Source organism: Acanthochromis polyacanthus, chromosome 23 (assembly GCF_021347895.1).
Source record: "Acanthochromis polyacanthus isolate Apoly-LR-REF ecotype Palm Island chromosome 23, KAUST_Apoly_ChrSc, whole genome shotgun sequence".
In the NCBI taxonomy this organism is placed as follows: Eukaryota; Metazoa; Chordata; class Actinopteri; family Pomacentridae; genus Acanthochromis; species Acanthochromis polyacanthus.
Genome location: NC_067135.1, coordinates 25,316,338 through 25,336,716, shown reverse-complemented (window position 1 = coordinate 25,336,716; position 20,379 = coordinate 25,316,338). Strand labels below are relative to the sequence as shown.

The window sequence follows — 20,379 nt, the reverse complement described above, 5'->3', positions numbered from 1 at the left end:
CTTCCTAAAAAAGAAAAAAGTGTCATTGAATTTTTAGATGTGTGTCGATTTAAAAACTAATTTTTTTGATTATGGTAAATAAATACATAACACACAAAAGATACGCTTACATAATGTAACACAACTATTTTGAACAATTGAATGTGTATTGATGAGCAACTTAGAGAGGAATGTTGATGTTACTTGTGATGAGGTAATTCCACATCGCTTTGACTGTGGAGGAAAGGCAAATTCCTAGAACTCAGTACAGTTTGTTGAATGTAATTCAGTAGATGTTGTCTTAAGTGAAAAATTTTATTTAAACCATTTTGTAATTATATTTATTTTTGTTGAGTACAAACAGTGTTTTTCAGAATGCAGTCCTTTACTTGAGATGAAAATGTGTAGTTTTAGAGTTGATACCCTTACCTTTGTAACAGATAGAGGGTCGCTCTGATCCACATTTCGTAGTGATCCAATATTCATTCAGGTACGAGCAAAATTGGCCCATGGCAAAAACGGGTTCATCGTGTCTCCAGTCCTGGTACTCAGCCCCGCTCAATGTGAGGCCGTCCGACCACTTCCAGTTGATTTTACTGTACAGACCGAACCAGATGCCAGAAGTGTAACCAGAAGATGAAAGCAAGCTCTCCACTTGACTCATGTCGTCAGCGTTTTCCATGGTTGCCAGATCTGTGTATTTCTGTCTGCAGTAGGTCTGAGCTTCATTCCAAGTCAAATGTTGGTTGATAAAGTAGTACTGACGGAGGGGACAGGTGGGGAGGATGAGCCACCCTGTCAGGAAAACACAAAACTTTAGAAAATACAACATGACTCCAAATTAACAAAATACTTTCCCTACATTATAGCAAAATAATAAGCAGTGTTTAACGCTAAAGACGGTACTGACCTGAGAGACAGCAGACACCCAGCCAGATGCCCTCCATCACAATGCAGCTCTGTGGACAGCAAAAGGAGACTCTGCCTTAATAATAAAAATCTATGGAAATTCTCCTTCGTTTCTCGGTCAACTATCATTGGTCTGTCTTTGTATGCAAAAGTACTGCCGTGGATTACTGCATGGAAATGCTTTTTGAACAGCACATTGACCTAAGCAACCTATTTTCATGCCATCCATGCAAATTTTAGAAATAAGACGACAGCATGCAGGCACTCCTTGAAAACAAATGGATCTAGAAATGTCTCAGAGGACAACGTGCAATTTTTACACAGTGGTCTAAAACACACAGATGCTCAGTGATTTTATGCACACTTAAACAAAACATTTTAAAGTGATTTTAACTGTATTGAACTGAAACCGGTGCTTTACAAATGTAAATGAAAGATAAAAGAAGGCGGACCCCCCTGAGGAATCACTACCTTGTTATAGAGGTTTAAGTGTCTATGTGCTCCTGGAAACTACAATATGTTGTTAGAGGCACATGCCCCTGGTAGGGTCTGCCAAGACAACCTGGTCCTGGGAGAAGGACAAGAAAACAAGCATTTCACAAAAGCACAGTGATATCTAAGTTAAGGAAAAGCACCAATTCATCTGGAATAGAGGTACTGGGTCCCCCTCCTGGATCCATGTCCAGAAGCGAAGCTCGCCACTGTGCATCTGGTGGTCCATCCTTGTCCCGAGAGGCTCAGTCAGACTGTCTGAAAAGGCAAACTGGGCCCACCACTCACAACGCTGGACATAGGCGTCTGGTGCAAAGCCTTCTGGGTAGTGGACAGGGGTGGGCTTGTAGGTGGGCTGCTACCTGGTGGTGTAGACTGGTTGTGGGAACCTCATCTCATTCACTGGGACAGATCCTGAACTGGTGTGGAAGGTAGAGTGTTACTGATTAGTATTGTTGGACTCACCTCCACACACAGTAAAGGTTCTGGAACCAAACACCTGCAGAGAGGTTGGACTTTCTCCTCCAGAGTTGCTCAGGATAAGACATTCCAAGTGGGTGTGGGGATTCTCAGAAGCCCCTGGCAGAGAGCTGCATTGTTGGAGTTCTCCACAGCAAATAAGAAGATTGCCTTTCTGTTGCAGAGTATTCAGCCTTATTGTAGTCTCTGGGTGGTGTCCAGGAAAGAGTTCCTCCTGGGGACTCCATAGTTCTCCTGGGGGACTTCAACGCTCATGTGGGCAATAATGGAGAAACCTGTAGGAGAATAATTAGAAGAACGACCTGTCGGACGTGAACCCGGGTGCTATTCTGGTATTGGACTGTGCTAGTCATGGATTGACCATGTTTGTGCACGAGGTGGTTCATATGTGTACCTGGTACCAGAGGACCTCAGGCCAGAGGTCAATGATGAATTCCTGGAGGGAGTACAGTCCACCTTATTGGGGAAAAATTATTCACTTTCTCAAAACATAGGTGTTCCTGGTGCATTGTTCATTGCAGTCACATAAAAAACCAAGAGTAGATGGTGAGTCATCCCAAACTGTCACCCTAGATCTCTCTTTTTACTAAACTGACCCCGAGACAGACAGACAGACACTTGGTAAAGATAACATAGGGATAAAAGACAATTGATTGGCTGACTACATAAGCGCAACAAGGTCATATTGTCGTATCACTGTCCAGATGGATCCTGAACTAACTGTCCTGCTACCATATCTGGAGTGTAACCTAAACATGGCATGTCTCCCAAATGGTATAGGTACCCAAAGCCAGAGAGACTCCCAAGAACTGGTGCTGCCAGTGCTCACATCACTGTGTTGTATCATTTCTGTATCATTTGTCCTGATATCAGTAAACTGATATCAGCCATCTGAGTGTCCAGAGTGTCTTTGAGTTTGCCTCCTGATTCTTCTCTCGACATCGTAAAATTCCCTAACACATGTGTACCTGGTACCAGAGGACCTCAGGCCAGAGGTCAATGATCGATTCCTGGAGGAAGTAGAGTCCATCCTGCTGTATGTCAAAAGCAGTTTGACACATCTGATTTGGAGGCCTCCTGGGTGACTTCCTTTGGAGGATTTACGAGATGTCCACCTGGGGGGAGACCCTGGGGTAGACCCAGAACTTACTGGAGGAATAATATGTCTCATCAGGACTGATTACCTCCACATTCTTCAGGAATACCTAAAATCATCAGCCAGAAGGTCAAGTAGCCAGATGTCCAAACAAGACAATGACCCCAAACACACATCAAATGTTGTAAAGACATGAATTAATGTTTTAGACTGGTCTCCCCAAAGTCCTGACCGAAAAAATGTGTGAACGGTAATGAAAAAACAAGTCTGGGTCAAATGTAGTTGAACTGCACCGATTCAACTATGAAGAGGGTCAAAGACACAAGCAAAAATTTGTGCTACCCAAACTGCCTTGATATTGTAATAAATTAAGATGAACTTCAATCTTTAACACAAAAAATGGTCCAAATTGTCAATAATGTTCACCTTAAAATGTTTTTTTTTTCAAAATAGTAAATTTCCATTTACAATATGTGACTTTAAATTACCAGTTTTACTGCATTTATTTAGCAGAAAATATCTTTATTTAGCAGATGTTTGCTGGTATTTGAGAGAAAAATGGTGCATCTCAAGATTAGACTGACTATGAATTAATTATTTCACAAATTTGCTTCCTGTAACTAAATTAGCCATAAAAATCATCACTTTACAGATATTTGCTGGAATTTAAAAGAAAAAAATGTGTAAATTGGAGACCAGTAAATAAAATTAACTGTTATTTTGAGGAGTTTCCATGTTTTGCTAAATTACAGATCATATCAAGGAAAATTATAGAGAAAAAATAATGAATTTAGTGAAGACGCTGAAAGAAGAAAGAAAAAGAAAGGTAGTAGATTAAGTGGAGTTTTTAATTTGTGAAAATGAAATTATCAGTATAATGACACATATGATTCCAGTGAATATTTTCCTGACAAACACGCTGTCTTCACTTACAGATGATACATTTTGCTGGTGGGAAACCAGAAACTCTACAACTTGGACGATTCACACATCTTTAACCCTTTAACCTGCGGTCAATTTTCCCCTGAAATTTCTACTGAAGATGTACAGAAAGTAAATTGAATGCTGTTCTTGAACTGTTTGGAGTACAGGCATGGCTGGGGTCTCCTTTGAAAGCTGACAACCTGCATTGTCACCCAGTGCAGTCAGAATTACTCTAGGTGCTACTGACACAGAGTTATTTATGTTGGAACACACTGAATTAGGAGGAATTTTATTCACGCCTAAATTTTTTCCCTAATAAAACACCTGAAAATTAGTGTGGCAGCACTGTGAGAGCTTGAAACACAACAAGGCAACAGCCTGGGGTCTTACATAGTTCAGGACAAAATTTCAGAGCAAAACTACAAGAAATGAGTGTTTCACACATGTTTTTGTACTAATATGCCCAATTATGTCAATTTTGGACACCCTATGTACACCCTGTGAAAAAATGGTATATGGTTGTTTATTAGCCCTTTTTCACACTATTTTCACTCCAAAAACTCATAAAGAACTAAAAAAAAATCACTTCAGATAAGTTTCAGTGTGGCTCTTGATCTGAATCAGAGGCACAGACAGAGACAGAGAAAAGCAGCTGCAGCAGGAGAGCCGGAGGTGTGAAAAGTCACACTGGGCCGCTAAAACCCGCCTCTCGGCTATTCAGCAAGCTCATTGGCTATCAGCCCTGTCAGTCAAACGTTTCCTCCGGCGTCATTTTGCTCAGAATTTAGTGAAGAGATGAGAGTCACCAGATCCATCGGTCTCGGCAACGGTTGGCTGTTCCGGCTTCGGAGACAGCGATGAGTCACTTGATTGGTTGAAATGCGGTTGGGATCGAAGGCAGAGGGTTCAGTCGCCATTTTCTGACCGAGATCGTGAGGATAACAGAAAGCTTCATAAAATTATGGATAAAAATGCAGTGAATTATGGAACGCGCAGCGCCACCATGCGCCACGTGGACGCGCACGGAGCCGAGCTATTTGTGGATTATTTACTTATTTCTAGACATGTTTTGGAGAAAATATGATACTTGCTAGTATTGTCTGGATGACTACTCTTGGATTATGGCCGGTTTTTGTGGATTATTTTCATCGTTGACCGGTAAAAGACCATCGGAAGGTGAGTTATGCCCTTTATGTGTCCCTTTAAACTTTTGTTGTTTGTTTTAGAAATGTGTTTATATCACCCGCTGTGGTAATCACATCTGAAAGTGGTTTATACCGGCGGATTCATGAGACTCTAAGCTTTCCATGGATGTATAGTGTTTCTATCGTCCCGTTTGAAGCTAAAAATGCTTTTGCCATTAAACTTCAGCCGGCCAGCTTAAGGGGCAATCTTATTTCTACTCAAATGTGAAATATGGTCACTTCTGTTTCTTAGTTATGGTGTAGAGCAAAGGTCAGAGAGCTGATTTGATAGAACATAAAAATGTTACAGTGAAGATGACACTTGACCTTTTAGATATTAAACATAATTTCTTAGAAACGTGAAATGTGAAACTTTGTCATATTTAATGCATGGATTCTTGAGTTCTGGCCAACAAATGGACACAGCAGCTTCTCGCCACCAGAATCTGATCAGTCCAGTGTTCTGCTCCTATTCCTGTATTACGTATACGGAGACTCACCCACTTTGCATGGGCTGACACAATTTGCCTTTTTAATGGATTTTTATTGGACCTTCTTCTGGCAATTTAAATTCTGTCTATGCAGGTGCACGAACACAGATTTCTGAATTTGTTTCACAGACACTGATTTGTATAACTTATCATGAACCTGGATTTAGTGAAGGAAAATTAAGTGAATCAGCTGATCTAATGTAAAATTCTATATTTTCCAGTATTTTTACTGTGAACAGCCACACAGTTAGTCTACCTTATACACAAACTTCCATTACTATGATTATGATCATTATATGAATTATTTATAGATCCACTGCATCACAGTCTTTTTCACAATTGTTGAAGCTACTCTGTGTTCATTGCTTCAGTTGCTCTTACGTTGACAAACCAATAGTGCACTGTTGTGTGTTTCCATATAACTGTCAAGTCAGTTTGGCAGTTTTATGTGTTGTTATGAATCCTTTCTGTTGTTAGCATGTTAGGATGTTGCCATTAGTGGCAAGCCCAAGGGAATGCTGTGTGTGATTCCAGTCTCATGAAGAAGTGATCATGGCTGTAGACTCTTAGTCTAAAGAATTATAAATCTTTAAAGCTGTTATTTTTCCAAAACAACTTATAACAACCGTGGATGCAAACTTTCATCTGAAGTATCATTCATGCAAGAGGTTTCCTGATGCTAAGTCAACATCATTTGCTTTGTAGTTCCTACTTACATCTGATCCTAACAATGCTTCTAAACTGCATCACGCTTCAGTAACTGCAGCACTTCTGAGATGAACATTAGTGCATTTGTTCTCATGTAAAATCAAAAACTTTATTCAAAATACAGGATTGTCATGCTGCATTGTTCCTCTTCCTAAAGTTTCTGCATACTGGGAGTCATCTTGCCAGCTAATATTTTGGTTTATCAACAGACATTCATCTATAAATGTCTTCTATCCGACACCTTTAACACTCTTGCAGCCTCATATCATAATCACTCCCACTTCTGTGCTTCACTGTGAGGACTATGCATTCACCTGTGGTGGTCGTGGTCAGGTTCACACCAAACAAGCTGGATCTCATGTTCATCATTAATGAATATGAGCTTCTAACAGACCACATTTAGCCATACAGGATCGAATTTTCTGAGATTCAGGACAAAATATTGAAAGATTGAACACAGACTCAGAGAAAATCGTCTTTTTTCGATGCTTAAATGTTTAATTTTTCATAGGTTTTGAAAGTGCAGTTCACTCTGCCAAAGAAAGTGCAGAAAGCATTAAGCGTTCTTATCTAAAAGACTGTTTATGTTGTATGTAGCACTAAGTGGAAATACAGATGTTCATAGAGAGATATGAGAGAATAATGGCAAAAACACAAATCAGATGGTGTTTATGCTTTTTACAGATGAATTATGGGTCTGTTTCCGTTCAGGGATTAAATGAGTATTATTTGCTACAGACAGATGGTAGCTTAGCATCAGGGTCTTCTTCTGGAAGGAGTCAAAAGACAGGAGTCAGTCAGTGCAACTCAAATTTAACTTGTTCAACGATGTGTCATTATGTAAACGTACAAAATGTAAACATTGTAGAGGAAAGAGCATTGCTCTGTAGATCCTGAATAACTACCACCCACACATTATCTTCAAGGCTGCCTGATTTACCTCCAAAGGTTTTCTGGTGACAATCACGCTGATGGTGTCCATGATAATAGTCTGGAAGCCAACCAAAATAATCGCCCCAGGAAGAGTAATGCTGTACGACAAAAGAGAAGATTGTTTGAATTCATGATCATTTTGAGGACAGTAAAACATAAGGAACTTCTACCTCTGGGCTGTGGTGTTCTCCAATCCACACTTTTCCACGCGTGTGTCCACTGTGCCACATCACCTCGCGAATGTCGTCACCATGCAAATATTCAGCAACAATTGCAAGGCTTCCCCCCAGGGTCTCACAGTTTCTCTGCAGTGGAGATGAACAAATAGCAGAGTGGCCAAAGCAGTTAAATCTGAAGTTAGTGACGCATTCTCAGGAAGTATGAATGAAACAATGAAAACATATGCCGGGTATGTTTAACTGGCTTTGTAGTACGAGTCTCCAAGCATGAAGCAAAATTTAGCCTCAAAACATTCAACTCTGAATAAGTAATAGTCTGAGTTACCGCAGCTTCAGCCCAAGTCATTTTTGTTGGAACGTAGCGGAGACAGCGGTGATAGAACGAAGTCCATCCATCAGGGCAAGTTAGATGCCAGTCATCATAGAAATGATGACCTGAGGACAAATCTAGGAGAAGGGTTAATGGTGAATCTCCCAGGCAGCTTAAAGACATATAAGAAGTGAATTTTTCTCTGTTTCTATTTTTTCGTATAGATTATTAAATTGGAATAAAAACCTTTTACAAAGAATTTTTTTGTCTACTTATCTATCTATTATTAGTGTTTCCAGCTGCATTCATCTGTGTAAGGTAGAAATTTTCACACTGCAGTTATTGACATGGACATCTGCACTTTTGGTTTTATTTAATATTAGATAACAAAGAATTCACATTTTGAGCAGGCATCATTACTGATCTAAGAAACTCTAAGGAGACTTGTTTTCTGGATACCACAGGATCTTTTGTGTCATCTGGCAGAGCTTCACAGTTTCATGATGAACCTTTTCTTTATTGTTTGTTTGTTTTTTTTGTATAAGCAGGTGCAGTATCCAACACTGGTACAATCCTGTGCAATGTCATTTACATGCGAAATTGTTTTAAATTCACCCCTCAGTTGGTTTTTATTTCTAAATTGAACAGCAGGAGAAACTCTGCGCAGAAGTTGAACATACCTGTGATCACCTGTGATTTTCAATCAGTCTAACTGCATGGCAATGGTGAAATACTGTGTAAATATTTTTACTTTGCATCTCTTTCCCTTTAAACACACCTCAAGTTTCACACAGTGTCACTGATTACAAATAAAAATATAAATCTGACATGTCAACTCACCTTCAACCCACCCTAAGGTTCCAATAGGGTCCAAGGCATCGCTGTTGCCTTGGACAGTCGGTGCCCTTGCACCACCTGTCCTCGGCACACTCGGTGCTCGGACCCTAAATATAAATCTGACGACATGTCAACTCACCTTCAGTAATTAATGGAGGTAGCATCGTATCTGGAAGAGCTGCAAGGACAGATGGAAGAGTACATTTTCAACCTTTTAAAATTTTGTAGGGGGCGCTATGGAGCCATTTTGGCACACACCTCCACATGCCCTAAAAAATATGAAATTTTTCGCCAGTTCTGATGTGTGTGCAAATTTTCATGACTTTTCGAGCATGTTCAGGCCCTGAAAAATGCAGTTGCTTTGGCAGAATAATAATAACGAAAAAGAAAATAATAATAAAAAACCCTAAGGTTCCAATAGGGTCCAAGGCACCACTTTTGCCTTGGACAGTCGGTGCCCTTGCACCGCCTGTCCTCGGCACACTCGGTGCTCGGACCCTAAATATAAATCTGACGACGTGCCAATTCACCTTCAGTAATTAATGGAGGTAGCGTCGTATCTGGAAGAGCTGCAAGGACAGATGGAAGAGTACATTTTCAACCTTTTCTTGTTCTGGGGTAGATCAGTTTGACAATCATATGGATTTCACGTTTCAAAAAACTGGAATTGGGTTTTTTTTTTATGGCCCTTTCTCCTGGTGAGCTACCCCACCTCTTTGTGCTAAGCTAAACTGCAGCTTCTAGTCGAACTGTCAAAGTCTGAGAAACGGGGAAATTTAGCATCATTAAGTTGATAAGTTCATGTTCTGATCACCAAGTCGATTTAATAATTTGCCAAGTAATTAAATGGTTGTATTTATATAGCGCTTTTATCCAAAGTGCTTTACATGATACGTCACATTCACACACACTGATGGCAGAAGCTGCCATGCAGGGCACTAACCACAACCCATCAGGAGCAATTAGGGGTTTGGTGTCTTGCTCAGGGACACCTCGACGTGAGCATGACAGGCCGAGGATCGAACCAGCAACCTTCCAGTTACAAGACGGCCACTCTACCCACTGAGCCGCCCCCGATGTAAGTAAGTAGCCATAGCTGTTAAATATATGTCAGTATTTTATATGAAATGTAGTGAAGGAGATACATAAGGAATCAAATATGGATATATTCCAATAAATACTCACGAGTAGTTTGAGTTTGAACCAGCATGGCAGTCAGCAGCAAACACACCGTCAGCATCTTCATGTTGGAGATGATGCAGATGTTACAGATGAAGGCGACCTTTAGAAAGACAGACGGACACCAAATGAGTTAACCTGTTGCAGAGTTACCTTCTCTTTCTGTGTGGAGATGCTGAACAAAGATGAAGAAAGACAGAAAGACCTGCTCTTAAGTAAGAGCTCTGACTGGTACTGAAACAGGATCAGAAGCCACTCAAGGACACAAATGCAAATATTTACTGAACCTGTGATCCAAATTTAATGAGAAATTCCAAAGAAGTTTCAGGTTTGTCATGTGAAGGAGTTTGACACGTGTCTTTATTGTGCCATTGTAGGCATTGACTCTGACACGCTCTGTTTCACCTCCCCACCTTATGCAAAGCAGCCAAAGTGAACTGTTTGTTTTTGTCCGTTTTTTCCCCGTTTCTGTTCATTTGTCCTATAGTGTCTGGGATAACCTTCACATCCAACGGTTTGTCTTGTTTTAGGGTTTTCAGTCAGTGTCTGTATTTCATTTTTAAATGTGTTTAAATGTGCTACATGAAGAGACAGACTCAATTTGACTTGGCTACAAGGAAAATAAACATTTGTTCATGGGTGTAAAATTACACCCATGGGTTGTGAGACACGTCGCCACATCCACAAGAATATTTTACAGTTCATTGTAAAATAAAGCAAATAGTTCCCAGGTGCAGTGTGATGATCATGCAATAGATATTAGTTTAATTCAATTCATTTCAATTTTATTTATATCGCACCAATTACAGGTCAAATTGTCTCAAGACGCTTTACAGAACCCATATGCCTGAACCCCCAGGGGAGCCCTAAGGCGACAGTGGCAAGAAAAAAAAGTGAAGAGTCCAGCTGACCCTCCCAGGGTCATCCAGTCAGCCTTAACTATAAGATTTGTCAGAAAGGAAGTTTATAAGCCTGGTCTTAACAATAGAGAGGGTGTCTGCCCCCTGAATCCAAACTGGGAGCTGGTTCCACAGGAGAGGAGCTGATAACTGAAGACTCTGCCTCCCATTCTACTTTTAGAGATTCTAGGAACAACAAGTAAGCCTGCAGTTTGAGAGCAGAGTTCTGTCTGGATAATGAGGTACTATCAGGTCTTTAAGATATGATAGAGATTGGTAAAGAGCTTTATAGGTCAGGAGAAGGATTTTGAATTCTATTCTAGATTTCACAGGAAGCTGATGAAGAGAAACCAGTACAGGAGAAATATGATCTGTCTGGCTGACTCCCGTCAGCACTCTGGCTGCAGCATTTTGGATCAGCTGTAGGTGTTTCAGAGAGCTATTACTCTTTAAAGTTTATTTAGTAAATAAAGTCTACTAAAGACTCTGTTGTCCATCAGAGCCTAAGATCTATGCAGTTTCTTAAAACCTTGCATTTATTTGCATCTGAATCTGCTGTGAACAGAGTTAAGGTTCACATTCACGGACTGACAGTTTTTCTATGATGTGTCACCACCTGCTGCCAGAACAGCTTCTAAACATTGAACATTCAGTGTCTAAAATGGGTGTGTGTTACTGACATCCATATTTCAAAATAACAGTTCAGACATCCACATTGAGATCATTTCATCAACAATTTCTGATTTGTTTGATATATTTGTGTCATAAAATATATCTATACAGACATATGTGAAATTTTAGATTGATTTGTCAGATTTATTTATTAAATCGCCTACTTTCAGCAGGTTTTTCTTTTTTACAGAACATACCAAAAAGTTGGCAATCTATGAAATGTAATGTCTGTTATTATTGATGAAAAACCACAAGACATGAAGTTTACAATCATTCAGTCTATTTATCTAGAACATGAGAATCAGGGATCAGCTGGTTATTGAGGCTGATATTTGTGATTATTTGTAGTTATTTTTATCAACTGATTATTGATAAAACATTAAAAGTTCTCGTCGGCTCTGATGCAGCTCCTCTCTGTCTGCTGTCACTCTGTGCCCTCAGTAAAGCCCCGCCCACAGAATGATCTGATTGGCTATACAGCTTTAAGATCTGGACCTTTGTGGGAAATAAAAGCAACAGAATAGAAAAAGAATGAAACATAACAGCAGAGAAAACTGCAGGAGACAAACAATTATTGATTTCAGTCAAGCAATTTGTTGGTAAACAGGAGAATATCATAGCATCACAGGATGAATTGACATCACTCCTGCTGCTATTGTACATATTCAGCTACAGCTGATGCTTAAATCTAGTAATGAAGGACACATTCCTGCTGTTAATACTTATAATCCTATGAGATCAGTTACAGTCATGATTGTTAATGATCACACCCAGCTATAAATGACAGACATGCTGTTAATTAACTTTCAGTGTATATCTGTTCCAGGTATCAGTTTGGAAACACATTCTATGTTTTGTGCAAAAACATGTGATAGTATTTGTAAATTAAAGCACCATAAATGTGAAATTATGTGGTCCTTACCAGGCATATACTAAACCAGCATTGTTCCTGTGGACATGATGACACTGCTGAGAATTACACTCCTTTTTCTGTGGTAGAAAAAGAAAAGACAGTTCTGTCTGCAGGCCCGAGATCTTCGCTTCCAGCACAGCACTAGCCTCACCGCCAGGAACAACTGCATCATCATACGGACAGCAGTACGTTCTTCAGCAGCACCAACAGGAAGCTGGATGTTGTTCTTAACTTGCTTGTAAAAGAAACTTCATGCTGAACTTGACAACATGTTGCAGTAAAATCGTGAAAACTAGAAAATATTTGCAGTTCCAAGAATACATTGCACTTTTGTCAGAATCAGTTTTTATTGCCAAGTAGGTTTTTACACTTACAAGGAATTTTCTCTGGTGCAAGCACAGATAAAATAAAATGTGCATGTTATATTATTACAGTTATCACACTTTCTGACAGTAATTGAAGTTAATAGAGCTGTTCAGGGATTCAGAGCATTAAACATCTGCAGAGCTAAAACTGAACATAGAATCAGACTGAGCACACTAACTTTGCACAGACAGTCGACTCTCTAGGAAACAGCACAGCGAAGAAGAGGGTGCAGTGATCCTGGAATCAATATTTACACAAGTTGGGCATTTCTTTTGTGGCATAAGTTTCTTCGAAAGGCGACACCATTGTCACGCATCGACAACTTCCACTGGCACACCCGAGAGAGAGAGAGACAGAACAGGTCAATAATAATAAAAACAAACAAAACAGCAACCAAACCAACAAGTAGAGGAAGAAATCCATTTTAGGATTTAGCATTTCTTATTAACAGTAGTGTAGATAGAAAGAAAAGGATGCAACGAGTCTGAGTGTAATAAGTGAATCTAACGTCAATGAGAGCCAATCCGGTGGCGGAGCAGCTTGTTTACTAGTCACAAGGCTGCTCTGGCACAGTTACAAAAATGTTTTAAATATTGGAAGCAAACATACTTTTTCCAGGTACTCACAAAGGTCACAATGACTGGAGAAAAACAGCAGCTCTACATGCTGTATATACCAGTCCCTCCAGGATTTCGTAGGCGTTTTTCGTGATTGTTGCAGCCAAAAACGCCCGAGTTCACAGCTGTTTTTCTATAAAAAAAAAAAAAAAAAAATTGCAATGCAAGTTGCAACATTTTAAGCTCATTTGTTGCGATGAATATGCAGGAGACAGTGACAATTGCTAAAAAGTTGCATTTTTTCAGCTTGTAGAACTGCTTCAACATTGTAATTGACAATATGCATTGTGAAATTAATTATTTGACGCTCCAACCCATTTACATAAAAGCTGGCACACCACGGTGGGAAATTAGCAGCAGCCAGATATTGGTTTTGTTAAGATTGTGGGGATGGAGAACCTAAGCGCAGGCGCAAACAGACAGGCCAAGTAGTTATAATGAAAAGGGCTTTTATTTAGGGAAACTCCACAAACACAGTGACTGGAACTGGGGCAGCAGGGCAAAAACCAAATTAACTAAAGCTATGGCACCACAAGGCTAAACACTACACAACGAAGCAGAGGGGAAGTACTCACACTACAGAGGACCCAAAATCGAGGGAGCAAAAAACTGACTGAAGAAATCCAAGTGACAGGGTCCAAAAGGGGGTAATCCACAAAGGGCAGAAGCAGCAAAGGTCCATAAACAAAGTAGTCCATAGCTGGGGAACAGAGGCCATGGCAACATGGGATGAAGGCAAACAATGATCCAGGTAGAGGGAAGCAGAGGGCTTAAATGGCTGAGAGAACAGGTGAGTGGAATTGACTGATTACTGCAGCTGATGCCATTGAGGGCAATCAGCTGGCAGAGCTAGAGGGCGAGTGACCGGGAGAGAGAGAAAGACAAGAGGGAAGGCTGGCAGACAGAGGGAGACAGAGACACACAAGCCAGAACACACACAAAGAGCAATAATGGGGAAGAGAAGGAAAAGGGGAGACAAAGGGCAGGAGCAGGACCATAACCATAACAGGTTTAATATGAAGTGGTTGGCAGATTTATGGCACAACATGAAAGTTTTCTATTGAATGAATCACATTTGGACATATCTGTCAGTGGCCTAAAAAGTTAATTTCACTTCCTGGCACACACGTGTTCACACACGCGCTCACGATTTGTCACGTCGGTAAACAAGAAAAGCTTTTAGAGAGCAGTACTCCACCAAGACTGCTCATTCCCTGACCTTGCGCTGAACACAGGTGTGTGTTCTGCATGTGTACATACCGAATCCCGTGACCTAAATATGTAGCGGGCGATGGGAACTGATGGGACTCAGAAACATCCCCACAACACTGGAAAAACTGCCCCTCTCAAAACTAGAAAAAAAAATATTTTACAGAACTTTAACCTTGAAATAAGTGAAAAAAATCTGCCAATAGAAGAAGTGAAAAATGGCTTGGTCAGATTTCTTGAAATAAGATGTGATATCTAGAATCTTGAGATTTTAAAATTAGCTGTGAAAACTTATTTTACCAGGATTGTCAAGCTTGGGTGTCTGCAAATAAGCCAGACATGCTAAAAAAAACACAGTAGTTTTCACTCAAAGATAGACTTTTGCTTTCATGTAATCACCTAATTTAAATTTTAGATGATTTAACCCTCCTGTTGTCTTCATTTACGCTACAAAAAAATATTGTCTTTGCTGAAAAAATTTTTTAAAAAATTCCCCAAATCTTCAGGAAGAAAATTCCTTAAAAGTTTTCATTTAAAAGAAAAATCCCAAATTTAGCCAGAAATAAAAATCTAAAAAATGAAAAAATCTAAAAATTGTAAATATTTTCAAAAAAAATGAACAAAAATCTTCCAAAGAAATACTAAAAAGATTTAAAGTGATTACCAAAAAATGTTCAAAAATTTCCCAAAAAACTTTGAAAATGTGGAAGTTTTCACTGTGAAAATATGTATTATTTTCCACATTTTTAAACTTTAAAAGGGGTCAATTTGTCCTGCATGACGACACGAGGGTTAAAAGAAGATACTTTCAAGGTTGTTTGACTAAACAAGATATTTAAGATGCATTGTCTTAAAACAAGTCCCTCAATTTTGCTGAAATGTCACTTGTTAAGTGAATTTATCTGAAATCAAGTGAGATGAGACATTTTGACTAAAAGTAAGACAACCAGACTTGGTAAGATTTAGAGTTTTTGCTGTGAATTTAATCAGTTGTTCCTTGTATCATTTCCCCTTCATCCACAGCGGTAGATTTGTTGTAGGATCACAATCATGTGATCATCAGCAGGCCACGGAGGTAGCGTTCACTTGTTGCCATGGTTACCGTGCCGCTATCAGATGTGGTGCCGCTATCTCAATGGCAAATCTTTTACAAATCCATGAATCCAGACTTCAAGCCGCATCACTGCCAAAATCTACTCATTTGGTCCTTGTGTCATCTCTGACCTTCCCTGAAAACTTCATCCAAACCCCTTAGTCCATTTCTGAGTGATGTTGCTAACAGAGGAATGATTGACATGTCCCGATCGTCACATAACTCCGCCGCAATCCTTGGCGGAATAATTAATCTAATTTACCTTCATTCTTTCAGAGCTCCAGCAGGTCTGGATGCAACAGTTTCCATCACGATGATTTATCTGGTCTGTGGTCCACTTGTTTCAGCCGTTCTCCTGATGTGTTTCGTGGTAGAAAAGTGTTAGATTATTTTGTTGTTGCTTTTTGTTTTCCACCACAATATTGCACGGATGTAAAAACAGTTTACTTCCGCTTTGGTGAAGAACATCAGGGAATTCATTTTGTTGCACAGTCTTCAGCAGTAGTTTTTGTTGGTAAATCAGAGACATTAGAATGAGACATGTCTGCATCTTCAAACCAGAAACAAGGAAGTGAATTCAGTGACGTACATGCATTACGTTTGCGCTGAGGACTGCTATGATTGGTGGAACTCACAGGAGGCTGGCCAAAATTGCAGAAAAGTTGCAATTGGACAAAATTGCAAGCTCGTGCACAATTTGCACAAGATTGGTTGAATTTGCACAATCACAACATCATGAATTCCTAGAGGGACTGATCTACTACTCTGCTCATCAGCACTGGAAACATGTTTCACCATGCTGAATGTATCCTCCAGCAACATGATGACATGTTGTTACTGAGCCATGCTGCATTTATTTTATTGCTCTAATATGTTTTATTTTCCTCTCAGGCTCTGATTTGTTTCCTCCTATCTGCTCTGCATAAACACTTCCTGCAGTTCAGCCAAAAAGTCCCTGATTGTTTTGTCATGGGACTGTAACAGCTGAATCACTCGTGGTTTGTCAGTTATGTCAGTAAGTGCAGGATTGTTTTGTCTTTTCCAGGATCTTATGAAATATGATCTAACTTTTTTTTGTTTAAAGCTAAAATGTCTTTCAAACCTGCTACTGGGTTTTGGGGTTCAGAGGGTTAATGTGTTTCTTCATCTTTGTTTTATTGTGGTAAATTATGATGAAGGCAAACTAGTTCATCCCTGAAAGTGTTGTGTAGCACTGGAATGTACAGGTGGGGGTAAATCTATATCCTGCTGGGTCCCAATCCAGACACCCAATACTCCACACAGTTGTGGATCGCCGAACAGCTGCCCGGGCAGAAAGGACATTCCTCAGAGGTCGGCCCTGAAAACTTCGCACCCAAGCATGGACACACTCCACACTCACAGATCCCTCGTCCGTTACACACTTGCTGGTTTTTTTGCCAAACAGGAAGTAATGTTCGTGGTGCAGCCGCAGGATTCACCGGTCCACTGAGGATCACAGATGCACTCATCACACTCACACCTGCCATTGCCTCCACAGATGCTGTTAGACAAGAGTCAGCATTTTAAACAACAATCTGGTTCTGTAATTAGAATTTAGAAGTACTTTTTCCTGCTGTACCTGTTGTTGTGGTATGGACAGTCAAAGTTGCTGCACTCGCAGAAAGCTCCGCTGTATCTCTCTGCTGGGTTTGGTCGCTTGTTGCACTCACAGGTTCCACCCTCCACGCAGGTTCTTCTGCCGCTGCACAGCGCTTCGGTTTCGTCTCTGCGACAGCGACGCTCGTCTGGGGTGAGGAAATCGTCACTCAGGATCTGGCAGCGAAATTCAGTGAAGTTCTTTTCACAGTAACACCTTCCACACACCAGAGAGCCGTTACCATTGCAGTCTGGACTCTTTTCCTGGCAGTGCTGAGTGCAGCTGCACTGACCTGAAGAAGCGGCGGTCACCGTCCTATCTGCTGAACTTACACTGGAGACATCTTTTCTTGTTAGCAGAATACAGAATCAGCTGTTTTAGCCTGAGTTTATCTGTGCGGTTCAATGGACTTACACTGCAAAGTTATGTCTAACTTGAGGCTGACTGTGAAGCCTCTGGGTGTGATCTGGAGGGACCAGGGTCTAGATTTGTTCTGGTTTACGCTGTCAGTCGTGTTGGGAGACTGGACAGCTTCCACATTCACCTGGAACCAAAGAACCAAACAACTGTAGATGTAATCATCTCTATGTTTCATTCTCTTCATGAGAACATGGTCCTAAATCTGACCTGTATCATCAGGGGGTTTCCTCGCTGCACACTGCTGAATGTTATGCTGATGCTCGCCGGCACCTCACTGTCAGGGATGTGGGATGTAGAGAACCCAGACGCAGACACAGTAGACAGACAACCAGTATAATAGTAAAAAGGGTTTATTTTAACAAAACTACTACTAACTGAAAACAAGACTGATGTGGGTACAACTAAACAGGGACGAAACAACCGGGCTGAAGACAAGTACTCACACCAAGGAACTATGACTGTAGGTGGAAACAAACTGAAGTCCAAATCCCAAAACTACAAAGTCCAAAAAGGTGTAATCCATAAACAGGTGAAAAGGCAGAGTGATCCAGTGAGCAGGTGTTGTCCAGGGGTAAGGAGGGGACAGAGACAGAAACAGGGTGAGTCCAAGACAATGAGCCAGCGATGACTGAAGGAAAAGGCAGGGCTTAAATAGTAGCAAGGGGAACCAGGTGAAATGAATTGGCTTGATTGCATCAGCTGAAAACAATCAGAGGCCAGGTGCAGAGTAGGTAGGGAGCAATGGCGATTTTAGGGGTGGCCTGGGGTGGCCGGGGCCACCCCTGAAATCTCATTGGCCACCCCTGGGGCCACCCCAGATCTGATAGGTAGTTGGTCACATGGGCGTAACGGACGCGGGGTACGCGTGGGACATGTCCCCCGCACTTTCCACATCTGTCCCCCGCACTTTTTTCAGCCGTTACAACAGCTAAACCCGTTATTAGCATCCAGTAACGTGTTTTCCCGAGCCGTCTTTGAATGCACCATGAGCGCATGCTAACGCAGGTGTTCCAGAGGAGACGTGCTGTTGTGCTGAGCAGTGCTGAACGTGCATCTGGAGTAATGTTTAGCAAACCAGCCAGAGCTAGCAAGAAGCAAAAAACTTTACACAGTTCTTTCCAAACAAACCGTGTAAGTTGTGTGACCTTGTTGGATGCAAACAATGTTAGACTTGTTAGCTAAATGATGACAAGGTAAAACGTGGCAATATATCAATATGTTAAGCTAGTTAACAATAATTCAAATGTGGCTGCCTCTGTTACATTACTGCTAATTAGTTTATTCTTGGAATAAACCCAGTCCTCTTTCATTTCTGGGCAGAAGATGTGCTCACAATTGCTCTCCATGTATTTAAGTCTTTCGGTCCCAAAAGAGGAGAGTCAGGGAGGAGAAAAAAGAATAGGCTATCTATGGTATAAAAGTGGTTAAATGTACAACTATTTTTATTGCTTCTCTTTCAAATTCTATCTCAGAATTTTGATTTTCAGATTTTTTAATGATTATTTCCATAACAAAGAGCAGAGTCAGGCAGGAGATGGACCAGAGGCAGCAGTAATGTTGACCATGCAGGGTCTGCAGAGGTGAAAAAAAAATATATAAGTGGCTGAGAAAAAAAAAATGTATCTATGAGTTAAAGTGATTTTGAGGTTAAATTCTACTGCAAGTTTTACTCTTCCTAATGCTATTTCAGAATTTTTCTTACCACATTTTTTAATGTTTATTGCCATAACAGAAAGAGCAGAGTCAGGGAGGAGATGGATCAGAGGCCAGCAGCAGGGACAAGGATGTAGGGTCTTTACAGGTAAGGAGAGATTATAACTTCCTGAAAATAAGATATCTATTGCAGGGAGAAACCAGACAGTACTGATCATTTCATGTTCAGTGTTTGGCACCTTTGGCTACTCGTCCAGTAGATGTTCAAGGGACATTGTTGTCAACTCAACTAGAGTTTGGCTACTAAAACTTTAGATTTTATAGTTTAAAGTTTTATACTTTATAGTTTAAAGAACTAGCGTAGTTGGTCCCCTGGTATTGTACTGTGGCTGTTAGGGATTATGTGGTTCTTTAGCCACTAAGGACGGTGCAATTAAATGTAAGAGAATGATAAATCGCTCTGAAAAATTTGTCCCCCTCACTTCTGAGATGGTGGTTACGCCCATGGTTGGTCAAGTTCGTCAACACGAGAAACGAGAAATTCTGTCAATCAATGATAGAAACGTCACACGTGTAGCTACTATACAAGGTGCTCGGATATTTTTTACAATGCTGGTTTTGCCACTCAACACTGAGATGCTGGACTTCTGTTCAGCCTATGGATGCTCTAATGAGCGCTGTAAGGAAACAAGAGCTCGTGGGATTACTTTTCACATGTAAGATGTATGTAAGGATAATATATTGTTAGCAGGTTGTCATAGCTAGAGTGAAATAAACGCCGAGAAGACGGAGGAACCCCATCAGCTCCGTGTCTGGCTTCTACTACCCATGATCTAACCAGCTCTCTACATCATCCTGTGTATTACACAGCTGCTTACCGGTGAAATAACTAATCTGAGACAATTTTTTGTTTAAAATTCGATGTTATGAATCTAGCGTTCCGAGCAACTTACTGCAGTAATTGGTACAAGATGGCGCTTCAGTTAGTAAAGCAACAATACAGGTGACACAGTTGATGAGCTGATGACTGATAATGTTATTCTACAGGATGAGTTGAGAGCAGTTGAATTTTGCTAATCTAATCTAATTTGTGAAGAGGACTTTAATCCAAGGAAATGGCTCTTAGAAAATTTGTACCCTATCCTGAACATATTTTACTGATTTAGAGTAGTTAAAATAACCAGATATAATTGAGGACTGTAATAATGGGAAATGGAA

The 20,379-nt window shown here is 40.5% G+C and overlaps 2 long non-coding RNA genes across 5 annotated transcripts; both read right to left on the bottom strand.

The window, feature by feature from the left end:
* Positions 1-6,738: 6,738 nt before the first annotated feature.
* On the bottom strand, positions 6,739-12,335 carry LOC110969614 (uncharacterized). 4 transcript variants are annotated; one of them, XR_007939715.1, is made up of 7 exons: positions 12,195-12,335; positions 9,708-9,804; positions 9,053-9,091; positions 7,701-7,822; positions 7,367-7,501; positions 7,204-7,294; positions 6,739-7,032 (listed from the first exon to the last, which is right to left on the bottom strand). It is a non-coding gene; the product is annotated as an uncharacterized LOC110969614 (long non-coding RNA). The 4 variants fall into 4 exon arrangements; XR_007939714.1 differs by lacking the exon at positions 9,053-9,091 and adding an exon at positions 8,662-8,700 and having other exon boundaries at positions 12,195-12,334; XR_007939713.1 differs by lacking the exons at positions 9,053-9,091; positions 12,195-12,335 and adding an exon at positions 8,662-8,700 and having other exon boundaries at positions 9,708-9,911.
* Positions 12,336-12,513: 178 nt separating this feature from the next.
* On the bottom strand, positions 12,514-14,526 carry LOC127532356 (uncharacterized). Its single transcript, XR_007939738.1, has 3 exons — positions 13,744-14,526; positions 13,161-13,301; positions 12,514-12,879 (listed from the first exon to the last, which is right to left on the bottom strand). It is a non-coding gene; the product is annotated as an uncharacterized LOC127532356 (long non-coding RNA).
* Positions 14,527-20,379: the final 5,853 nt, after the last annotated feature.